At 37.8% G+C, this 22324-nt stretch overlaps 1 long non-coding RNA gene across 1 annotated transcript in view; it reads right to left on the bottom strand.

The window, feature by feature from the left end:
- LOC131275320 (uncharacterized) overlaps positions 1 to 10777 on the bottom strand; it is an 81495-nt gene extending 70718 nt beyond the window's left edge. The window contains exon 1 of the long non-coding RNA XR_009182741.1: positions 10635 to 10777. This is a non-coding gene — a long non-coding RNA (uncharacterized lncRNA). The remainder of the gene's footprint in view (positions 1 to 10634) is intronic.
- Positions 10778 to 22324: the final 11547 nt, after the last annotated feature.

Raw genomic sequence — 22324 nt, 5'->3', positions numbered from 1 at the left:
ACCTATCTAATGGACTTGACACCCTTGTCAAATATCAATTGACTACAGATGTATGGCTTTATTTTTGGACTCTCAATTCTATTCCATTGATCTATATGCCTATCATTATGCAAATCTCACAATATTTTGATGAATGTATCTTTGTAGTGAGTTTTGATATCTGGAAAGATAAATGCTCAATTTTGTTCTTTTTAAAAATGTTTTGGCCATTTGGGGACTCTTGAAATTCTATCTGAATTTGAGGATCAGCAAATTCTATTTCTGCCACATGTGCATCAGTGATTTTGATAGAGTTTACATTGAAACCGTAGATTGTTTTAGGTCATATTGCCATCTCAGCAGTATTAAGTCTTCTAATCCATAAGTATGGGATGTCCTTCCATTTGTTTAGGTCTTCTTGGATTTTCATTCCACAATATTTTGTACTTTTGAGTCTTGCACCTCTTTGGTTAAATTTCTTTCAAAGAATATTATTCTCTTGAAATGGAATTATTTCTTTATAATAATTTATTTTTCTGGTTGTTCATTGCTAGTATATAAAATTAGAACTGATTTTTATATGTTGATATTGAACCTTTGCAGCATTTCAAAATATGTTTTTACTGCAGTGAAATATACATAATGTTAAATTTATTTTTTAACTATTTTAAGTTTATAATTAAGTGGCATTAAGTATATCTACAATACTGTATAATTATCACCTTTTCTATTTCCAGAACATTTTCATCATCCCAAACAGAAACTGTACCCATTAAACAATAACTCCCCAACCTCCCCTCCCCCAGAGCTGGCAACCACTATTCTACTTTCTTACACTATGAATTTGCATATACTAGATATCTCATGTAAGTGGAATCATACAATATTGTCCTATTGTGTCTGGCTTATTTCACTCAGCATAATGTTTTTCAAGGGTCATCCATGTTTGTTGCATGTATCAGAATTTTTCCTCCTTTTTATGGCTGAATAATATTTCATTTATCTATAGATTACATTTTGCTTATCCATTCATTTGTTGATGGTCAGTTGGGTTGCTGTCACCTTTTGGTTATTGTCAATGGTGCTTCTATAAACATTGTTGTACACGCATCTTTTCAAGTCCCTTCTTCAATTATTTTGGTTATGTAATGCAAGGGAATTGCCAGGTCATATATTTAACTTTTGAGTGGCTGTGCCATATCATGTTCCCACCACAGTGGCTGTATCACATTACATTCCCACTAGAAGAGAACAAAAGTTCAAGATTCTTCATATCATCACCAACACTTATTATTTATACTTTTTCATTGCAGTCATCCAAATGGGTGACTTTGGTTTAGATTTGCATTTCCTGAGTGAATATTGTTGTTGCAGCTCTTTTCATGTGTTTATTGGTCATTTGAATATCTTCTTTGGAGAAATGTCTATTCAAGTACTTTGTCCATTTTTTAATTAAGTTATTTAATTTTTCTTTTTGAGTTATAGGAGGTTCTTGTATATTCTGGGTATTAAACCTTTATCAAATACATGATTTCCAAATATTTTTTCCAGTTCCATAGGTTGTTTTTTCACTTTCTTGATAATGCCCTTTGATGCATAAGAGTTTTAAAATGTTATCATGTCCAGTTATTCATGATTTCTTTGGATTCTCTTACATCCATTAGCAAATACATGTTTTGAAGACTTGCCAATATGTTTTTTTCTTATAGTTTTATGGTCTTTTATTTAGATATTTGATACACTTTGAAATAATATTTTATATGGTGAGAGGTAGGGGTCTAATCCCATTCTTTCGCATGTAGATTGCCTGTCCTTCCAACATTACTTAAAAATTTTTTTTTGAAATATATCACTCATACATAAACATACATAAGCAGTAAGTGTATAGTAAAAGTTGTGAACTTACAAAGCAAACAAGCATAACATCATACAGGGGTCTGCTACATCAACTCATCACCAACACCTTGCATTGTTGAGACATTTCTACCAAATTATGAAAGAATATCATTAAAATCTTACTCCTAAGTATAGTCTATACATTACATTTGGTTTTTCCCCCCTTAACCTACCCTATTATTGCTTTTTAAAATATACTTTTATTACAGAATTTGTGAACTTACAAAACAATCAGGCACATGTGCAGAATTACCATACAATACCCCTCTATCAACACACCACCACTGTGGTGAAATATTTGTCACAGATTATGAGATAATACCATCAGGCTATTACCACTAACCATGTTCCATAGCATACATTGGCACACTATTTCCATACTCCCCCATTATCAACACAGTACATCTTTGGCATAGATACATGACTATTGCAGTATTGTATTTAACCACAGTCCGTAGGCCGCTCCAGTTGTATTTTTCCCATGTTTCTCCACATTCCAACCACCCTGTAATAGTGACATACATCTGCTGTAGCTCACAAAGGACACTGTTACATATGCAACATCATGCACTTCTGGGTTTACTGTGTTATTCAGTCCCTAGATTATTCTCTAACTTTCTTTCTATTGACATTTACATCCCTAGACTACCTTTTCCAGCCATACTCCCTTTTATAAACCAGTTGTTATAATGTGTTACCATCTACTCTATACGTTTCCACACTTTTACAGTAAAGCTACTTAAAACTTCTACATATATTAAGCATCAGTAGTCCAACTCAGTCCTCTTCTTATGTCCTTTAAGAATCCACCACCTGCCACCAGGTCTCGAAGATGTTTTCCTACATTTTCTTATAGAAACTTTATGGTTCTTGCTTTTATATTTAGGTGTTTGATCCATTTTGAGTTAGTTTTCATTTAAGGTGTGAGATAAGGGTCCACTTTCTTTCTTTTGGCTATGGATATCCAGTTCTCCCAGCACCATTTGTAGAATGGACTGTTCTGCCCAAGCTGGATGGATTTGACAGGCTTGTCAATTATCACTTGACCATAGATGTGAGAGCCTGTTTCTTAATCATCAGTTTGGTTCCATTGGTCTATGTGACTATCTTTATGGCCAGTACCATGCTGTTTACCACTGTAGCTAGGTAATCTCATTTAAAGTCTGCAAATGATAGTCCTCCAATTTACTCTTCCTTTCTGACAACTTGGGACCCCTTACCTTTCCAAATAAATTTGATAATCATAATTTCCATTATTTAAAAAATGCTGGTGGAATTTTTATCAGCATTGCAATGAATCTTTATATCAATTTGGGTAGAATTGGCATCTTAATGATATTTAGTCTTCCAAACCGTAAGCATGGAATGATCTTCCAATTATTTGGGTATTTTTTATTTCTTTTAACAATGCATTGTAGTTTTCTGAATACAAGTGCTTTGCATTGTTGGTTAAGTTTAATTCTAAATATTTGATTCTTTTAGTCACTATTCTAGATGGAATTTTATTTTCCTTACCCTCCTCCTTAGATTGCTCATTACTAGTGTCTTTTAAAGTCTCTGGCTTTTTGTTTGTTTGTTTGTTTCTGCATGCATGGAATACATTTTTCCAACCTTTCACATTCAATCTATTGGTATCCTTGGGTCTAAGGTGAGTCTCCTGCAGACAGTATATAGGTGGCTCATATTTCCTTATCCATTCTGCCAGTCTGTGTCTTTTCATTGAGGAGTTTAATTCATTAACATTCAATGTTATTACTGCAAAGGCAGTTCTTATTTCCCCCATTTTAACCTTTAGGTTTTATGTGTCATATTTTATTTTCACCATTCTTTTGACACTTTTAGTTACTTTTACTTCTTTCCTAGACTCTCTTCCCTGTCTTTTCTTTTCAGACTGTAGCATTCCCTTTGGTATTTCCTGCAAAGCTGGTCTCTTTGTTGCAAACTGTCAGTTTCTGTTTATCTGTGAACTCGCCCTCAGTTTTGAAAGACAATCTTGTCAGATATAAGATTCTTGGCTGAAAGTTTTTCTTTTTCAGTATCTTAAATATATCATACCACTGTCTTTTGCCTCCATGGTTTCTGATGAGAAATTGGGACTTAATCTTATTTGGATCTCTTATATGTTATGCATTGCTTTTCTCTTGCTGCTCTCAGAATTCTCTCTTTGTCTTCGGCAAATTAGTATGTGTATCATAGTTGGACTATTCAGATTTATTTGGATGGGAGTACATTGTGCTTCTTGGGCATGGCTATCTTTGTCCTTTAATAGTAGGGAATTTTTCTACCATCATTTCTTCAAATATTCCTTCTGCCCCCTTCTCTTCCCTTTCTGGGGCACTCTTGACATGTATGTTTGCCCATCTCTTGCTGTCATTCCATTCCATGAGACTTTCTTTATTTTTTTCTTCATCTGTTTTTTTGTGCATTCACTTACAGAGGCCATTTCTTCAAGCTCACCAATCCCTTCTTCAGCTGTTACATGATTCTAGTATATTTTTTTATTTCATTTCTTGTACCCTTCATTCCTGTAAGATCTTCTATTTTTCTATTTGTGTTTTCAAATCCTTCTTTGTGCTCATCCAATATCTTCTTAATATCCTTAATCTCTTTAGCCATCTCATTGAATTTATTAAGGAGATTTGTTTGTACACCTATGATTAGTTGTCCCAACTCCTTTATGCCATTTGGAGGCTTATTTCGTCCCTTTGACTTGGCCATATCTTCCTGTTTCTTTGTATGGATTGTAATTTTTGTTGGTGTCTTGGCATCTGGATTACTAGATGTGTTTATTCTGGCTGCAGTTTCTCTCTTTAGTTTAGGGTTTTTTTGCTTTCTCCCTTTTTGGTTGTGCAGTAGTTGGTGAGCGTGTGTTGGTGCTGTAAGCTATGGAGGCTCAAGCTCCCCTCATTGCCCCAGGGTTTGATGAAACTTCTCCCACCTTTCTTCTTCACCAGGGGTAGGAAGCCACAGCTGTGTATGATAAGCCATGTTGTACAGGCCTAGATTGTAGTTGCCCAGAGAGACTGATGAAGTTTCATGCCACTTCCTCCCCTGCCTGGGTTGGGGATTGAGCTGCAGGTGTAGGCAGCAATCTCAGCTATGTGGGTCCTAAATGACTGCAGTTTCCCCAGTAGACTTCCTACTATTCAGTCCGTGCCAGTCAAATGTACCTGCAGTTAATTGGAGGTCCTGCCAGCTTCCTCCCAGCTAGTGATGGGGCTGAAGCCAAGGCTAGGGCTACAGTCCAATCAGGGTGGAAAGAAGCCAGTGCCTACCAGCACTGTGATTTTCAGTTTGCACCACTTCTCCTCTTGTCATGTGTGGAGTTAAACTGGTGGCTACCAGTCTTTTTCTGACTTGGACAGGTTCAAACTTAAGCTGTTTTTAGAATTAAAACCCACAGAATTTACTACTCAGTACCTGTAGTTGGTGCCCCACCATCTCTTCCAGTTCCCCCCCCCAAATCCCCGTTTTGGGGGAACAAAGCTTCCAATTCAAGTCAAGGAACAGCTCTCAAGGTGAGGTGGCTTGTAACACCAGTGGAGGATGGGTACCGGCCTTTGTATTGTGGAGTGCTCTACTCAGGAATCTTCTCTGCACTTGGGCAGTCTCTTCCTTCCATAGTTTCAAGGATGTTGCAGGATGCTCTTCTGGTCTCCTGGGGCCCCCAAACAGTTGCTTTAGATAGCTCTGGGTGACTACATCTGCCCTGTAGCATAAACTGACTCAAGGAGCTCCTTATTCTGCCACCATCTTGCTGGCTGTCTCCCAATACCATTTTTTAAATAGAGTATTCTTTGTCCATTGAATGGACTTGGCAACATGTCAAAGATTCAATGGTCATAGATATGTTGGGTTTATTTCTGAGCTCTCATTTCTCTTCTGGTGTTCTGTATCTATTCTTATGCCAATGCTGTATTCTTTTGATTACTGTAGCTTTGTCATAAGTTTTTATATCCAAAGTGTCCTCCTAATTTTGTTCTTTGTAAGATTGTTTTGGTCATTCATAGACTTTTGTAGTTCTATTTGAATTGGAGGTCATCCTCCAATTTTCTACTTTTCTACTTCTGCAAAAATGGCTCCTGGAATTTTGACAGGTATTCTGTTGTGTCTGCAGATCAGATTGGGATGTATTGACTTATTAACAACATAAAGTCTTCCAATCTATTAACATTGATTGTTTCCCATTTATTTAGATCTTTAATTCCTTTCAACAATATTTTGTAGTTTTCAGAGTATAAATATTTCACCTTGTTAAATTTATTCCAAGATATTTTGCTATTTAAGATTCTCTTGTAAATGTAATTGTTTCCTCCGGTTTTTTGATTGTTCATTGCTTGTGCATAGGACACAAGTTACATTTGCATGTTAATCTTGTACCCTGAAAATTTGCTGAATTTATTTATTAGCTCTTGTAACTTTCCTGTGGATTTTTTGCAATTTTTATATACATATATATAGGATCATGCCATCTTAAATAGAGATAATTTTACAACTTCCTCTCCAATTTGGATGTCTTTTATTTCTTTTTTCTTGCCCAATTTCACGGCTAGAACTTCCAGGACAATGTTGAACAGCAGTGGTGAAAATAGGCCTCCCTGTCTCTTGATCTTAAGAGAAAAGTTAGTGGTGGCTAATGGACAGATTTTTTTCTTAAACATCTGGGATCAAAAGATCTTCTAGTCTTTGCCAAGGGGCTGTGTGTTGGAGAGCACCTTCAACCCTCAGCTAGGCAGTTTACAACTCTGTCTTAGCTTTCACATCCTATTTCCACAGAGCCTTCAGCAGAGCAAAAAGAGAGTACTTAGGGCCTTCTCAGGTCATTCCTGAGCACGCTCACAGCCTAAGCATGCATAAGGCCTAGATTCCAGGAGTGTGTTGAAGCATTCAAAGCCAGTATAGACATCTCATTTCTCAGCCAGTCCTCCCAAATATTTTGGTTATTGTTTGTCCCAACTCTTATCATCTTAGGCAGCAGTAACTTAAGACACTTGCCTGTAAATATTTTGGGGAAGCAACTTTAGCACTAGGCCAGTTTTGATTAAGTGAAATAAAAACAAGCATTTGAACCTGTCTTCCAGGGACCAACCAGAAATGTCAGAACAAATAATTTATGACAATTATTTTTGAAATTGGTTCATTCTTCTCCCTTTGGTAAGTGTATTAGTCTATGAAAGGTGTGCCAAATGCAAATTCCCCCAAATCTTTTGGGTTTTATAAAGGGTATGTTTTTGGGGTAAAAACTTACAGTTAGAAGACCCTAAAGAATCCACCTCAAGGTTGCTTTCTCACTAGAGTCATTTGCCACGTGTTGAAGCAAAATAGTCACTGATCTCTGAGAGGGTTCAGCCTTCCCCCCAGGCTTCCTCTCTCTCAGCTGCAGGCTGGCATAAGGCTCATCTCTCAGGGCTTCCTCTCTCTCCTTGCATAGGGCTTGCTTCTTTACAGGCTTTCTATATCAGTCTCAGCTGTTCTGTTCTCTTCCCCAGGTCAGCTGTAAACTATAGGTGAATGTATTATCTCTCCTGGGACTCCAGGATAAAAGATGACAGAGTGCTGCCTTCTGGCACTTCTTCTTGAGTAAGTGTCCATTCATATGGGCCCACCAAGGGGGTGGGGACTCAACCTGAATCAAGCCTTAATTGATGTGGTCAAATCAAAGCCCTAATCTTAACAGGTAATTTAATCAAAGATACCTCAGCTGCATTTAATGCAAGCAAAGGGTAGCATACCCAGAGGAATAGATTAATTTACAAATATAATTTTTCTTCTTTGGGGATTCATAGAAGAATAAAATAAGTGGGCCTCACTCAGATTGAGTCCCCTTGCTGGGTCTGATATAAATGGACTCACACTGACAGACACATAGGAAGAGAGAGTTCTGTCACTTTTTATCCTGCCATATGACAGAAAGGAGAAGCCTCCATCAGATGAAGCCCCAGGGAGAGATGAGCCATTTTACCTGATAGCTTGTGCTGAAATCAGGAAGAGAGCAGGACAGCAGAGACTGATAAAGAAGGACCAGAAAGAAAGAAACCCTATGCCAAGAGAGAGGATTACAGGATCACTCAGGCATGAAACCTCAAGAGGCTGGGGCCACAGAGTTCAAAAGGAAGAGGAAACCCAGAGAGGAAGGAGAGGCCAGGCAGACACTGCCCACCATCTTGCTTTAACATGTAGCAGCTGACTTTGGTGAGTAAGCACCTCATATAGTGCCTTGACTTAGACTTTCCATGACTTTGGGATAGTAAGCTTTTATCCCAAATAAATACCCTTTATAAAAGCCAACAGATTTCTGATACTTTGCATCAGTAGCCATTTGGCAAATTAATACAATGGATATTCACATATACATGTTTTTAATATAATGTATTTTTAGCTGTCAGTTTGTTTGCATTACCTCTTATGCACTCATTGGTGAGGGAGCAAGTCCTGCCCTAGCATTATAAGGGTGACCAAGCACTTAACACCCAGCATTGGACAAAAGAGATTGGCAGTAGTTTCTTAGTTACATATACTGAGAGCCTAAGGGAGGAGAACACTGCATGCCATGCAGAGTCAAATGGTGGTTGCACTCAAGAGCAGAGTGAACAAGCAGGGCTTGTGGAAGGCAGACTTTATGTAACACAAGGATGGGGTGCCCCCTGGTTTTCATGGGAAGATGTGATTGAGTTATTTGAATAATTCCACAGGCTGGCAGGAAACTGAAAGTTGCTATTCAGGGATAAGCAGGAATTGTGCCTGGTCTGTTTGATAGGGAGGATCGTTTGGTTTGGTTACCTTAACTATGGAAGTGGAGTAGGGGAGGGAAATTTGCCTTTTTCAAGTAGCCTAAATGCAAATCTGGTTTTCAGATTTTGACACAGCACATAATATTGTGTCTTAATGTTAGGCTCACCCAACACAACTGTAATGAGTGCAAGGGAAATAGTTGAAATTGTAGGAGCAATGTAGAAGAACCAGTGGAATCCAGAAGGCTACATGCTGGTGACCCATGACTCTGGTGCTGTGCAGCAATGTAGAGAAGTGCTTCCCTGCAATTAGCCCAGAGGATAGCAGGGGACATACCTCAAATTTCCAGCAAAAAGAACCCTTCCTGCTTCAACTACCCCTTCTTACCCAAGCACTCTTGTCTCTTTAAAGAAGTCCCATCAATAAAGACATACTCTGGGTAAGGAGACAGCCCTACAATTCATTTATTAGAAGATAAAGTGATGATAGAGGGTATTCCTCTGAATATAATTCTCAAGAACAAAGAAATACTGTAAGTGACAGGAAGCGTAAGAGAAAGTGACCTTGTCAGTTTGGAATTCATAATTTTGGTGATGGCTAAGCACCACCCAATGTGTACTTTTAATAATAGGAATGTGCATTTCAGACATTCAGGGCATAATCCACCATTTGCGTATCCAAAAGGGAAGGTATCTGAAGAGGCAAGGAAAAGCTCTAAACTTGTAAGTCTGGCTTGCATTTTCAGATAGTCTTGAAGAAAGGAAAGAGAAACCATCAAAATAGATGCTTTGTGTGCATAGAGAATTTCCTAACAAACATAGGTTTTAAAAGATTATATACAAAGAAGTAGGGAAAAAGGCATGTATTGAAGAATAAATATAAGAGATTGTTTAGGAGAAGTGGATGTAACTCAAGTGGTTGGGCTTCCGTCTACCGTATGGGAAGACCCGGGTTTGAACCCCGGGGCCTTATGGTAAAGGCTTGCCTGTGTGGAGGGCCAGTGCCCACATGGCAAGCCAGGCCCACGAGGCAAGCCATGTAGCAAGATCATACTCAACAAAAAGAGAGACAAAGAGGAGAGTAAAGGCGAGACACAACAGAAAACAGGAACTGAGGTGGCACAAGTGACAGGGAAACTCTGTCCACATTGGAGGTTCCCATGATAAAATCCTGGTGAATCCTAGAAGAGAAAATGAGAAGAGAAGACTAAAAGGAGATATAGACACAGAAGATCACACAGCGAATGGACACAGCAAAAACAGCAGAGTGGCAGGAGAGGGGGGAGAAAAAAATAAACAAACAAATGCTTACTCTTTAAAAAAAAGGGATTGTTAAGAAGAACAACAGGGCAGCAAATAAATGTAAATGACAATGAAATTTCAGGGTCGAATTGGGGAAATAGCTTCAAAGAAGGGCTGGCCAGCAAGATTGATTCAGTAGGACAGGAAAAATCAAGGTGTCCCAGGGTATCCATTTTTCTTAAAATTATTTAGTCGCATATGTAAAAAATCTTACCTATTTGTATGTAATTGCAACAAGTATCTATTGACTCATTTAAATGGGAATTATGATTCCCATATTCTGATGAGATGGCTGAATTCAGGAATGCAAAAGATACTATCAAATCAATCAACAAATCCTTCTTTCACTCTCCTTTCTCTCTGTACTGCTATCCCTCCATCCTATTTTTGTATATTGCCTCCATTCTTGGGCCTGTTTTCTTCACATGGTAGGGTAGCTCCAGGCTTTTATCATTCTTTTTACTCTGTAATGGAAGGTAATTTTCTTTCTGCAGTACCACCATCAGTACCTTTCTCTCAATTTTCCCACCCCTAGAGGACCGCTTATGCCCTGGGTCATGAGGCTTTCTGATTGGCTACCTATAATTTACAGCACTTTTCAGAGATCCTAGATTTTTTGTAGAAAGAGAAAATGGCTTCTGTATTCAGAAGAAAAGCAGATGCCCTCTCTGCTATCCAGAGAAATACTTTCAATTTACCAATTTAGACATAGTAGTGGCTCCTTACCTTTCTTGTCTGGATGGACTTCAGTTGAAGATGCCGTACAGTTCTGGGGGAAAACAATCCTTAAGCAGATTGCTTGAAAGTGTGAGATACCTTCAAGATGTAGATGGGACATATGAAGTCAGTGAAATTGGCGTCTATTATAAACAGCCCAAGAACAAACCCAAACTGTGTGAGACAAGAAAAACAGGATGTTGGCCTGGTTGCTAGTTGTGCTCAAAGATAATTAGTCTTTGTATATACAGAGAGCTTCTCTAGGGACTATGTGTTCCTACTAAAAGGAATGCTGCCCTGTGTTTTCTTCCCACAGTTTTTGTTTTCTGTGCATTTCAACTCACAAAAGTTATTAAAGACAAAAAAAAAAAAAAAGAAAAGAAAATACGCCAGTCTGGTATTTGATATTGACATTTTTGGTTTCAGTAGAATTAGGAGAATTCACTTTCAAACATGGTTAAATTGCTAATTGTGACCCTGTGTTCTATATTAGTAAATGTATTCATACAATTCCCACTTCATGTTTTTTGGTAGGGTTGTTATAAAATTACCAAAAAGGTCAGAAATGGAACTGAACCATAAAACCTAAATTGTAAGCTGCTGTTAAACTGTGGGTTTAAGGTAACAGTATGGCATGCCCAGGGATTTTTCAATCCACAGGACTAGTGGGAAAGGTAGGAAAAAATAGCAGCCTGTGCTCATTCCAACTGAATATTCCTTTTAAACATCCTCGGTAATATAGGCCCATTTTGCCATCCTTTTTCAGGTGTTTGGTGATATCGGCGCCATAAATTTTATCCATGGTGAAGTGATCACAGCTATTCAGGAGCACATAAATGAAATGAACACTATCTTGGGAGACTCTTTTGATCACAGACCAAGAGAAATGAAAAGAATCCAATAAAATGGAAGATATTTTTCCAGACTGATTAAATATTGAAGTTACTGAAGTTTTTGACTAAGAAGAAGTCATCAATTGGTACTTGCATCTTCTTGTCCTAAAACTCCACCATGGTATACAAGGCATGGAGAGACAACTAAAGTTACTTCCTTTTCTACTCTATTGCTTTTTTTCCCCAAAGATATATAAATCACACAAAATGTTACATTAAAAAATATGAGGTTCCCATATACCCCCACTCCCTACCCCTCCACAAACACTCCTCCCACATCAACAACCTCTTTCATTAGTGTGGTACATTCATTGCATTTAATGAATACATTTTGGAGCACTGCTGCACAGCAAGGATTATAGTTTGTGTATGTTACTACAAGTCAGTAACGGGTATATAAAACAATAGCTGGAAGTCATGATCATCTAAATTATGTTTTTGGAGACAATAGGAACCATCTTCATCTTTGTTAGATTAGGTAGAATTGTTTGACTACTTTGGGATTTGAAGAGGGTGAGATGCCATTTTAATGTTTTACTATGATAGAATCCTTCATTGGGAGGAAATTAGGGAGTAACTAGAAGATGATATGACCTAGTCTAGATAAATTCCCTTTCCTAGAAGGAACTTGCAGGGGAAAAAATGGGAACACTAAACAACAACCAAAAAAATCAAGTCACTTAAATGAGTTGGTTTACAGAACATGTATTTTGTATTCGAAGATAACAGCAACCTATTGCAAACTGGCTGGCTCAGATTTGGGCTTTTTGCATTCACTTCAACTTTTGCTGAAGATATTAAAGTAGCTCATCCCACTTTCCAATGTTTGTATAAACATGTTTTCTCTTTACTCCCCTTCTTTCCTCTAATTCAACTGAAGGATTGGAGTAGGATAATTACACATGAACAATGAACTATCAGAAGATAGATGGATTATAAAAATCATTAAGAATCCTTTGTCCTCATAAGTGAGCAATAAAATACAGTGGATATCTAGATCCTATGACCTTCATCTGCATCTTTAAGGAAGGGTGAGCTGGTATTTTTTGAGTCACATCTCTCAAACTGCAAGCATTGTATGATAGGAATATCATAATTGATACTTGTAATTAAAGAACACATGAACACAATCCACCCTGTTTTTTTTCCACTCCCCAGCTTTAACCATTATCCAACTATTGTGATAACATCACCTAACATAGAGAAGTTTGCATTAAGGATTGCACTTGGGGTTCCCTCTGTTGGCAGAAATTAGCACATGTATATATTGTCTACATTTTTCGTACTCTTTGGCTATTACTGAAGCCATCTCAATATACACAAATACTTCTGTTAATAAATCTAAACTTTACAGAAACTAATAAATGTTTGAAACATGTCTAAGTAGTTTAAATTATCTCACCTCCTAACCTCAGGCAAACAGAATCTTCCTTCTAGGTGATAATTAAATGTCATATCTCTGGTTTCTTCCTTCCTCATCGCCTCTCTGCAAGCATAATTACTAGAGCTCTGATCATGGAGACGGACTTCCACCTTCACTTACAGATTTTTATGCTAATGACTTAATGGATACTTTTGCCTTACTCATTAGAGTGTGAGTCACCTGTGGACAGAGAATTTATCTGCCTATTAGCAGAACATAGAATAATGCATGGCACTATTCAGGGGCCTAATATTTCTTTTTGTTGGAAAGATGGCACAGAGGAGAGGTGGGTGTGAAATTGGGACCAGGCCTTTATTTTGCTCTCATTTACAGTATAACGAAGAAGGCAAAGTAAGTGGGGATGGGCTGATTTATTACAGCACATTTTATTACAGAGCTGTATCAGCTCAAATATCTGGAGAAGGAATAAAATCTGTATCTATACACCTTCTTGCATTTTAAACTGTATTATCACAAGATTATTGAGTCAAATGGATAAAAAATAAATTCAGTTGAAGCTGTAACATGGTTACATTTTTTTCACTGAATTGTCATTTTCTTAACTGAATTATCTACTCACCAATTTTGCCCGTGTGTCACTTTTATTTACACTTTTTTTTCACTAATATTTAAACCCTATGAAAGAAACGATTGTCTGCTTTATTTACTGTTTCATACCAAATTGTTAACACCGTGCTCAGCAAAATTTTGGGGGATGGAAGAATTTAAACAGATAGGTCAAATTTCCCTTAAGTTTAGATCTAACCTGTTATATGAGAGTGAATCAAATGACTAAGATGGAGATCAGCAATCAATCAATCAATAATTGTCCTTTGCCTTTTTTCACAGCTCCTTTAGGAGATTAGTTGCTCTAAGGGAAGGATGGGTTTAATAGAGGAATACAATATTTTCTGTCCCACTGAATTCAGGTAACTCGCACTCTAATGAGTATGACCACAGTATATTTGCTAATAGTATATTTGTTCTATTGCAAAACATAAATTGTTACTTATTTGTGAAATGCAAATCTATACAGTGTTTGTTGTTGTTTTTTTTATTGACTTTGTAATAATATTACATTAAAAATATATATATGAGGTCCCATTCAACCCCACCCCCCCTCTTCCCCCCCCCCCCCCCAGCAACACTCGTTCCCATCATCATGACACAGCCATTGCATTTGGTAAGTACATCTTTGGGCACCTCTGCACCTCATGGTCAATGGTTTTATATTTGTTTTCCCTGTCACTGACTTACTTCCGTTATTTTAAGGTTTTCATAAGATCAGATGTACAAGTGTGTGGAGGACATTTACTAACATGTCCTTCAAAAGTTCTCTCCACTTGGTGAAAGACATCTTTCTGATATTCTTGAGGTCATTACTATAACTTAGTCCAACACGAAGTAAGATTTTGGTATTGTCTATCTCTGAAGTAAAACGCCACATTTGCAACTGACCTTGAAAGTACCTATTTAATTTTGATTTTTCTGAATGTAAATGTCAAGTTAGGTTCTCGAGAGAAAAAGCTGAAAAGGTAAAAGGAACTTTTCCTTCTTAGAATCAACTCCTGATTTTCTGTGGCACTGTATGAACTGCAAATAATAATCCCATGGATGAGGAGAGATGGGTGTCATCTTTGTAGTTAGGTGCTCTGCAATCACAGAGTTCTAACATGAGAATCACTTGTGTAAACGCCTCTGAGTAAATCATGCGTATTTACATACCATGCATTGTATCATTTCAAAACTCAAGATATGCTTCTGGGAGACTATCTCTGAATTCAGTCAGTCATCAGTTCTTCCAAGTCTATTGAAGACAATTTATAATGATAATAATTTTTAATTTTCAAGAAGATATTAGTAAAACAAGCTATGCCTTATGTGTAAACTCATGCATATTTTTTCAGTGATTTCCTTGGAACTCCATCTCTAGAATTAGTTACTAATTGACTTGTCTCATTCACATTGATATTTCTTCTTTTATAGAGATAATACATAACATGAAATATGGTCATAATTGAAAACTGTAAATACAAAAATCCTTTCATGAGATCATTTTTGCTAGTACCTACTGTGGTTTTATTGCCCAAGTAGATTATTCATTTGAAATTCAATTCTATTAAGGAATAAAAATATAAATATGGAGGAATTAAAAATTTAAATCCTTGCAGTAAATTTACGAGAGATCTATTAAATGTTCCTTGCATTAAACTCAGTGACAATAGATAGATTACACTTAGTGTCAGTTAAGCAAGTGGATGAAAAATGAGTGATTTTCATCCTTCAGTTAAATATGGTGCTAAGTGGTATGTGCTAGCATTAAAAGCAAATTACTTATCACTTCACCAATCACAGCATGGGAGCATTCTTTGGGAAGCTGTATTTCCAGACTTCCTTGGTCCTCAGTTTTATTAAATAAATCAACTGATAATACTTGGATCAGCCTAGGAAAAAGCCTCCATGGCATTATGGCGTTTCCATTTTAGAAATGCTATTTCAAGATGTCTCTGAAGTAGTCTTTTCTATATATTTAGAACAATAGCAATTTTCTCTGCCTTCCCAGGCTCATTCCCCCAACCACACATACAGCTTCATTGAAGTACAAGCCTCCTCTACTGTAACACTTGCACTTGAGCTTCTAGCTTAAGCTTCAATACCAGTAGGGTTGGGTATTCCAAACCAGAACTCTTGTTCCTAAGAATTCCTTCCAACAGTTTGAAAGTAGACGATAGTAGTAGGCTTGAGATTCTTGTGTAAAGCTGTCTGATTTACCAGCTCAGAGCCTTGGAAAATGGTAAGGCCTAAGTAGCTATTGGTTGAACAAAATAAAGCAAGCCTGGTCCTTTTTTTTTAAACCAAGTTCTTTTCCCTTGAATACAGTGCATTTACACTGATTACCTTCTTCCTAATTTGGGAGGAGTTGACGGCAGCAGATATTCTCAAGGGTGAAGGAAATAGGCCTGAATATTATTCCCAGGGTTTCAGGGAAGACTCTATTACCGTTCCCCTCTCCAAATATATTGTTATTGTTAATTTTGGCCTACCCAACTGACACCCACAGTACTTTATTTTATTTATTTATTTATTTTAAAGATTTTTTTTTTCTGCCCCCCACCCCCGTTGTTTGTTCTCTGTGTCCATTCACTGTGTGTTCTTCTGTGATCGCTTCTGTCCTTATCAGCGGCACTGGGAATCTGTGTTTCTTTTTTTGTTGCATCATCTTGCTGTGTCAGCTCTCTGTGTGTTCTGTGCCATTCCTGGGTGGGCTGCCCTTTCTTTTGCTCTGGGCAGCTCTCCTTATGGGGCACACTCCTTGCGCGTGGGGCTTCCCTACATGGGGGACACCCCTGTGTGGTACGGCGCTCCTTATCCGCGTCAGCACTGCGTGTGGGCCAGCTCCACACGGGTCAAGGAAGGCCCAGAGTTGAACCGGACTTCCCATGTGGTAGGCAGACGCCCTATCCATTGGACCAAGTCCGCTTCCCCACAATACTTCAAATGCAATCAAATCTTTATAGTCCACAATGAATGATATAACTTTAAATTTTAAAAAATATCCCTAAATCCACATAAGATGTGGATTTCTTAGACACAAGTAAATTGCTAAAGGGTGCTTTATCTTTTAAGAATCTTTTGTTATGTTGTCAGTACTTCTACAACGTTTTGTCTAAATGGCTATTATGTAGCATATTTGAAAGGATGACTTATTGAGATATTAATAAATGTGGTGTACTTTCCTTACATATTTTTCTATTTTTCCAATTCCTAGCAGGTTCATAGGCATTATATTTTTGTCTCAGGAAATCTGTGAGATGATCATCAGAAGCTAAGTCTTGATTCTTCCCATCTTTGGTAAATTCCTAAGGTACCAAGAGGTGATATTATATGTCTTATAAGGGAAAGAGATAGGGAACATTAACTTCCTCTGAAACTATCTGGAAAGAGAAGAGATTCCCCCAGACTGGGAACAGCAGTGGTTAATTGGTCCTAGAGTAGTTGGACGTCCACGGACTATGGCTGCTAGGTTGAGGGTCTGCTTGATCTTGGACAACGAGGAGGCTTGCAGCTATCAGAATGAACTGTAGTTTGGAGGCCCTTCTCTCACTGATTTTCTTATTCATCCCTTCACTCTGCTGAGACTCTGGGAGGAGCAGGAGTTATTTCCTATAATGGTATATATTCCTTAAGGATAGCCTTTTCAGTGTTTGGCTCAAAATAAGAAGTTAGTATGTGATGAATGAATGAATGAGACTGTTCAGCTTAATGGTTAAGATCCTGGGTTCTGTATTTATATCCAGATTGAAGCCTCGATTCTGTAACTTATTAGTTGTGTGACCATGGACAAGTTACTTAACCTCCCTGAACATTGTCTCAATAGTATTTTCTAATCCAATGATGTAATTAGGTATTTGTGGTTTGGGGATTGTATGATGTATTAGTCAGCCAAAGGGGTGCTGATGCAAAGTACCATAAATCTGTTGGCTTTTATAAAGGGTATCTATTCAGGGTAGAAGCTTATAGCCACAGGGCTCTAAAGAGTACAATTCAAGGTACCATGAGAGGTATTCACACTATGGCCAAGTGTTGATGTAAGATGGTGGGTGATGTAAGGCTAGTCTCTCTTCCCCGGGCTTGTTTCCTCCCGGGCTCAGCTGCTCTGTTCTCTTCACAAGGTCAGTTGTAAGCTGTCAGGCTCATCTCTTTTCCTGGGCTGCAGGACCCTCTGTGTACCTACTTCTATGTGAGAGTCTTGTTTCGTTTTGTTTTGTTTTTGTAACTTTTGTTTTTACTTGTAATTAAAAATGAATATACGAAGGTAGGCAACTAAATTTGACAAACTAATCTAGTCATATAGAGACATCAATTGAAAGCATAGAAATCAATTATTAGTTTCTACTTTGATATTGGAATCTATAGAAATATTTAATATTATTAATTTATTTGATGATTTTGCCTTAAATAACAGTAACTAATTTCCACTAAGGAGTTATCCTATAGATATCAATCCATCAATTTATAACACAGTTTTTCTCTATTTTAAAAAAAATGTTACATTCAAAAAATATAAGAGGTCCCCATATACCCTCCACCTCCCTCACCACACCTCCCAAATCAACAACCTCTTTCATCATCATGGGACATTCATTGCATTTGGTGAATACATTTTGGAGCACTGCTGCACCACATAGATAATGGTTTACGTTGTAGTTTATACTCTCCCCCAGTCCACCCAGTGGGTCAAGCAGGACATAAATGTCCAGCATCTGTCCCTGCAGTACCACCCAGGACAACTCCAAGTCCTGAAAATGCCCCCACATGATATCTCTTCTTCCTTCTTCCTACCATCAGCAGCTAGCGTGGCCACTTTCTCCACATCAGTGCTACAATTTCTTCCATTACTAATCACAATAGTTCCATAATAGAGTATCAGTAAATTCACTCTAATCCATACTCTATTCCTCTATCCTGTGGACCCTAGGAAGGCTATGTCCACTGCACCTCTATATTGAGAGGGGACTTAGATTCCACATGGATGATGGAAACAATTCTCCTGCTTGCAGCTGTAGGCAGAGAGTTTTGTTTTATCAGCCTACTGAGGGAATGGGACCTCAATGCTGAATAATACTCTAATGACATGGTTGAAGCAAATTCTTAATCTTAACATAATTTAATCAGACATCTCAGCTAAATCTAATACAACCAAAGGATTATCACACCCAGAAGAACAGACCTGTTTACAAATATAATCTATATCTCATTTTGGAATTCATTAATAATATCAAACTGCCACTCTCCACCCTCTGAATTCCAAAAAGATATTGCAATATTAAAAAAAAAAAACCTTAAATCAGTAACAATGCTCAGTACAAAATCATATCACAATCAATTTAAAGAAATACAGTTTGTGTTGGTGCAAAGTCCCATCTGATGCATCTCATCAAGCATCTGGTGGCAACCAAGCTCCAGACCTCACCCTCCCAAAACATTAGGGTGACGGCCACACTTTATCCAGTCTTTGGGGTAGATTCTCAACCCTCTTAGTACAGTGAGGGGGAGGCAACTTCTCCCTAATCTCTGGCCTACACGCCGAACTCTCTCAGAGCAATGAGTTGGTGACCTGCCTTCCTTAATCTATGGGGACAGGCCCACCCCTCTCAGACTTATGGGGTGATGAACTCACTCTCCCCAGAGAATGTGCTCCACTCTCTCAGTAGCCTGGGGTGGCAAAACTCTCCCTGAACAGTGGGCTGGGACATCACCTCATCAAACGCCTGGGCAAACTCACCCTCTCCATACGCATAGGTGGAGACTGTCTCTTGGCTTAAGGAGATGTCTTAATCCCAGTCCTCAGCTTCCATGGTTTTCTTAAAGCTATTTTCACTTCCATGTCTCCCTTCCAGGTCCCTTTTAGTCCAGGCTGACAGGGATTTTGTTTATACAGCTCTTTCAAAAAACTTGTTGGTTTAGCATGCAAGAAGCAGGGGTCCAAGCCATCAGACAGTAAGACTTTCCACAATTCTTTCCTGATAATGCATTTCCAATCCTGACTTACAAGTTCCACGTGTAGTCAGTTCCTTAAATGGGTCACTATCATCTGAGGGCTTGATTTCCAGAGGCTTGGAATTTCCAGAATCAGTTTCTGTTTTCTTTCTGCCCAACAATTCAGTTCTTGGCTTATCTTTTTCATCTAGCATTTGCCTATATGCCTCATAAAAAGTCTCTTTAGTATTCATATTCTTACCAACAGTCTCTTCAAAGCAATCTCAGCCTTTTCCATCAAGCATCTCATGGTTCCTAAAAAAAAAAAAAAAAAAATACCCCTTACCCATTTATAAAACCATTCCAGTATTTTGGTAACTGCAAAAGTACCGCCCCACTCTCTTGGTACCTAATTCTGTATTAGTCAGCCAAAGGGGTGCTGATGCAAAGTACCAGAAATCTGTTGGCCTTTATAAAGGGTATTTATTTGAGGTAGAAGCTTACAGTTCCAAGGCCCTAAAGAGTACAATTTAAGGTACCATAAGAGGTACTTTCTCACCCAAAGTCTGTTGCGAAGTGTTGACACAAGAGGATGGATGATGTCTGTGAGAGTCCAGCCTTCCTCTTCCCTCTTCAGGCTCCATAGTCCCAGCTTCTTCCCATTTCACTGTAGGCTAGCATAAGGTTCATCTCTCTTTCCAGGGCTTGTTTCCTTCTGGACTCAGCTATTCGTTTCTCTTCAGAAGGTCATCAGTAAACTATCAGGCTCATTTATCTTCCCAGGCTGCTGGATCCTCTCTGTACCCACTGCCATGTGAGAGTCTGTTTCATCAGCCCAGCAAGAGGTAGCAGTGCTAATAATGTGGTTGAATCAAAGTCCTAATCTTAACATAATTTAATCAGACATCTCAGCTGAACCTCGTACAAAGGGTTATCACACCCAGAGGAACAGACCAGTTTACAAATATAATCTATATCTCATTTTGGAATTCATAAATATCAAACAGCCACACATGATTTGAGAACCTAACTGAAATACCTGAAGATATGTTGGATTCTGTCCATTCCATGTCATCTCATCCCAGGAGAAAAGCTACCTCACATTGGAATTTATCTGCTTCTAGGCTGATGGCATAGGATCAGCCCTCAGCCTAGAAGAGAGCTTACAAAGGTAAGCTGTGCTTCATTGGATACATTATTATCTGCTAATGGCGCAATGTTTTTTATTCTTCTGAAGCAGACTTTATACTTTCAGTTCAGCCTTTCTTTGAATGGCTTTGGTTGCTCTTCTTCAGGTGTTCATTCAATCCTAGGCTCAATGTCTGTATGTGGCACTTCTTGACAGTCACTTCTGTGAAGACCTCCAGCTAATCTCCCATGTGGCTTTGTCAAAGTCCACTTCACAGGATTGTTGGGAGCAATGACAGGAATGATGACTGGAATGTGACAGTTATTGTGACTGACTTAAACAATTGAATAAAAGAAAGAAGGATGTTGTGGGAAACTGGTTTACCTATTTGTTGCTTTCTGTTATTGTAGATGATGTTGCAATTGCTTCCTCTTATTGTAGATGTTACCTTATTGTGGATGTTGCAAGTTGCTTCATGCTATTGTAAATGTTGCAGTTGCTTCCTGTTATTGTAAATTACTTTATTGTAGATATTGTAAGTTGCTTCCTGCTATTGTAGAAGATGTTGCAAGTTGCTTCCTATAGCAAACAGCAGCTTGTTAGCTTTCAAATAAATACTATGTGGAAACTAGGATTGAGGCTCTCAGTCTCAAAAGCTGTGAAGCCTCCTGGTCCCATTTTTGTTTCCTCTCTTGTGTCTTTCTTTCTGTCTTTTTAGTTCTTCAGTTCTGCATTGCCTTCCTTCATGCAGACCTATTACTGAGCTGGTCTCTGCGGAAGGAAAGGAAAGAAGGAAGGAAAGAAATCAAGAAAGGAAAATTACAGAGGGAAGAAAGCGTGGCATCAAGGAAGGATAGAAGGGAGGGAGGGAGGAAGGAAGGGAAAAAAAAAGAGAAAGAAAGGAAGGAAAGAAGGGAAGAAAGAGCAGAAAGGGAAGAAAATAAGAATAAATTTCTAGAAGTTGGATTATTGATTCAGTGGGTATCGCATTTAAATTTTAATATATACTAACTTGTGCTTGAGAAATGTTATAAAAATTTTTATTTTAACTGCAAATGGTAAAGTGAAATAACTTCTTTCTCTAAATTATTGTTGGTAGTAGACATTAATATAAACATATTCTTATTGGAAAGGTTAACAATAGATCATGTGTGAATTAACTAACATCCATTATATTAGAAATACTTCTTATTTTTTTCACTGTTAATGAAAATTTAGAATTTTACTATTGGGGCTCACTATCTTATAAATTTTTAATAGTTCTTTATGTAGTAAGTGCATTGAAACTCTGTCTATTGTGCTAGTCCACAAAATACACCAAGGTTGCTTTTCATTTGCTTAGTTGACTTTAATATATATTTTTCCATATATGATTTCTAAATTTTTATGTTGTTACATTTGTAAATTTTTTTATCATAACATGATGTATTAGTTTGTCATTTCCCTACTGTTTTGAAACATCACTTATATTATCTGCTAAGTGTAAGTGTGTAAATATATTATAATTAAATATAATTTCTGAAAAGTGTTTTTGTTCCATTGATGTGTTTTTCTAATGCTAGTATTATTTATTTAGCTAAAGTGGCTCATAGATGAATCTGGAATATCCCATGACTAAATTGCATGGTACTAAGAAAGATGTGCTGGCAATATGGGAGAGATGGGAATCAAGAGAGGGAGTCATGTGAAGAGGAATATTGGACCCAGGTAGTGGATACATGGGAGTTCATTAGATACTATTCCCATTTTTGAGTGTGTTTGAAATTTCCCACAA

This window comes from Dasypus novemcinctus, chromosome 22 (assembly GCF_030445035.2).
Source record: "Dasypus novemcinctus isolate mDasNov1 chromosome 22, mDasNov1.1.hap2, whole genome shotgun sequence".
NCBI lineage: Eukaryota > Metazoa > Chordata > Mammalia > Cingulata > Dasypodidae > Dasypus > Dasypus novemcinctus.
Note: the sequence above shows the minus strand (reverse complement) of the source record. Positions and strands in the feature narration are given on the sequence as shown.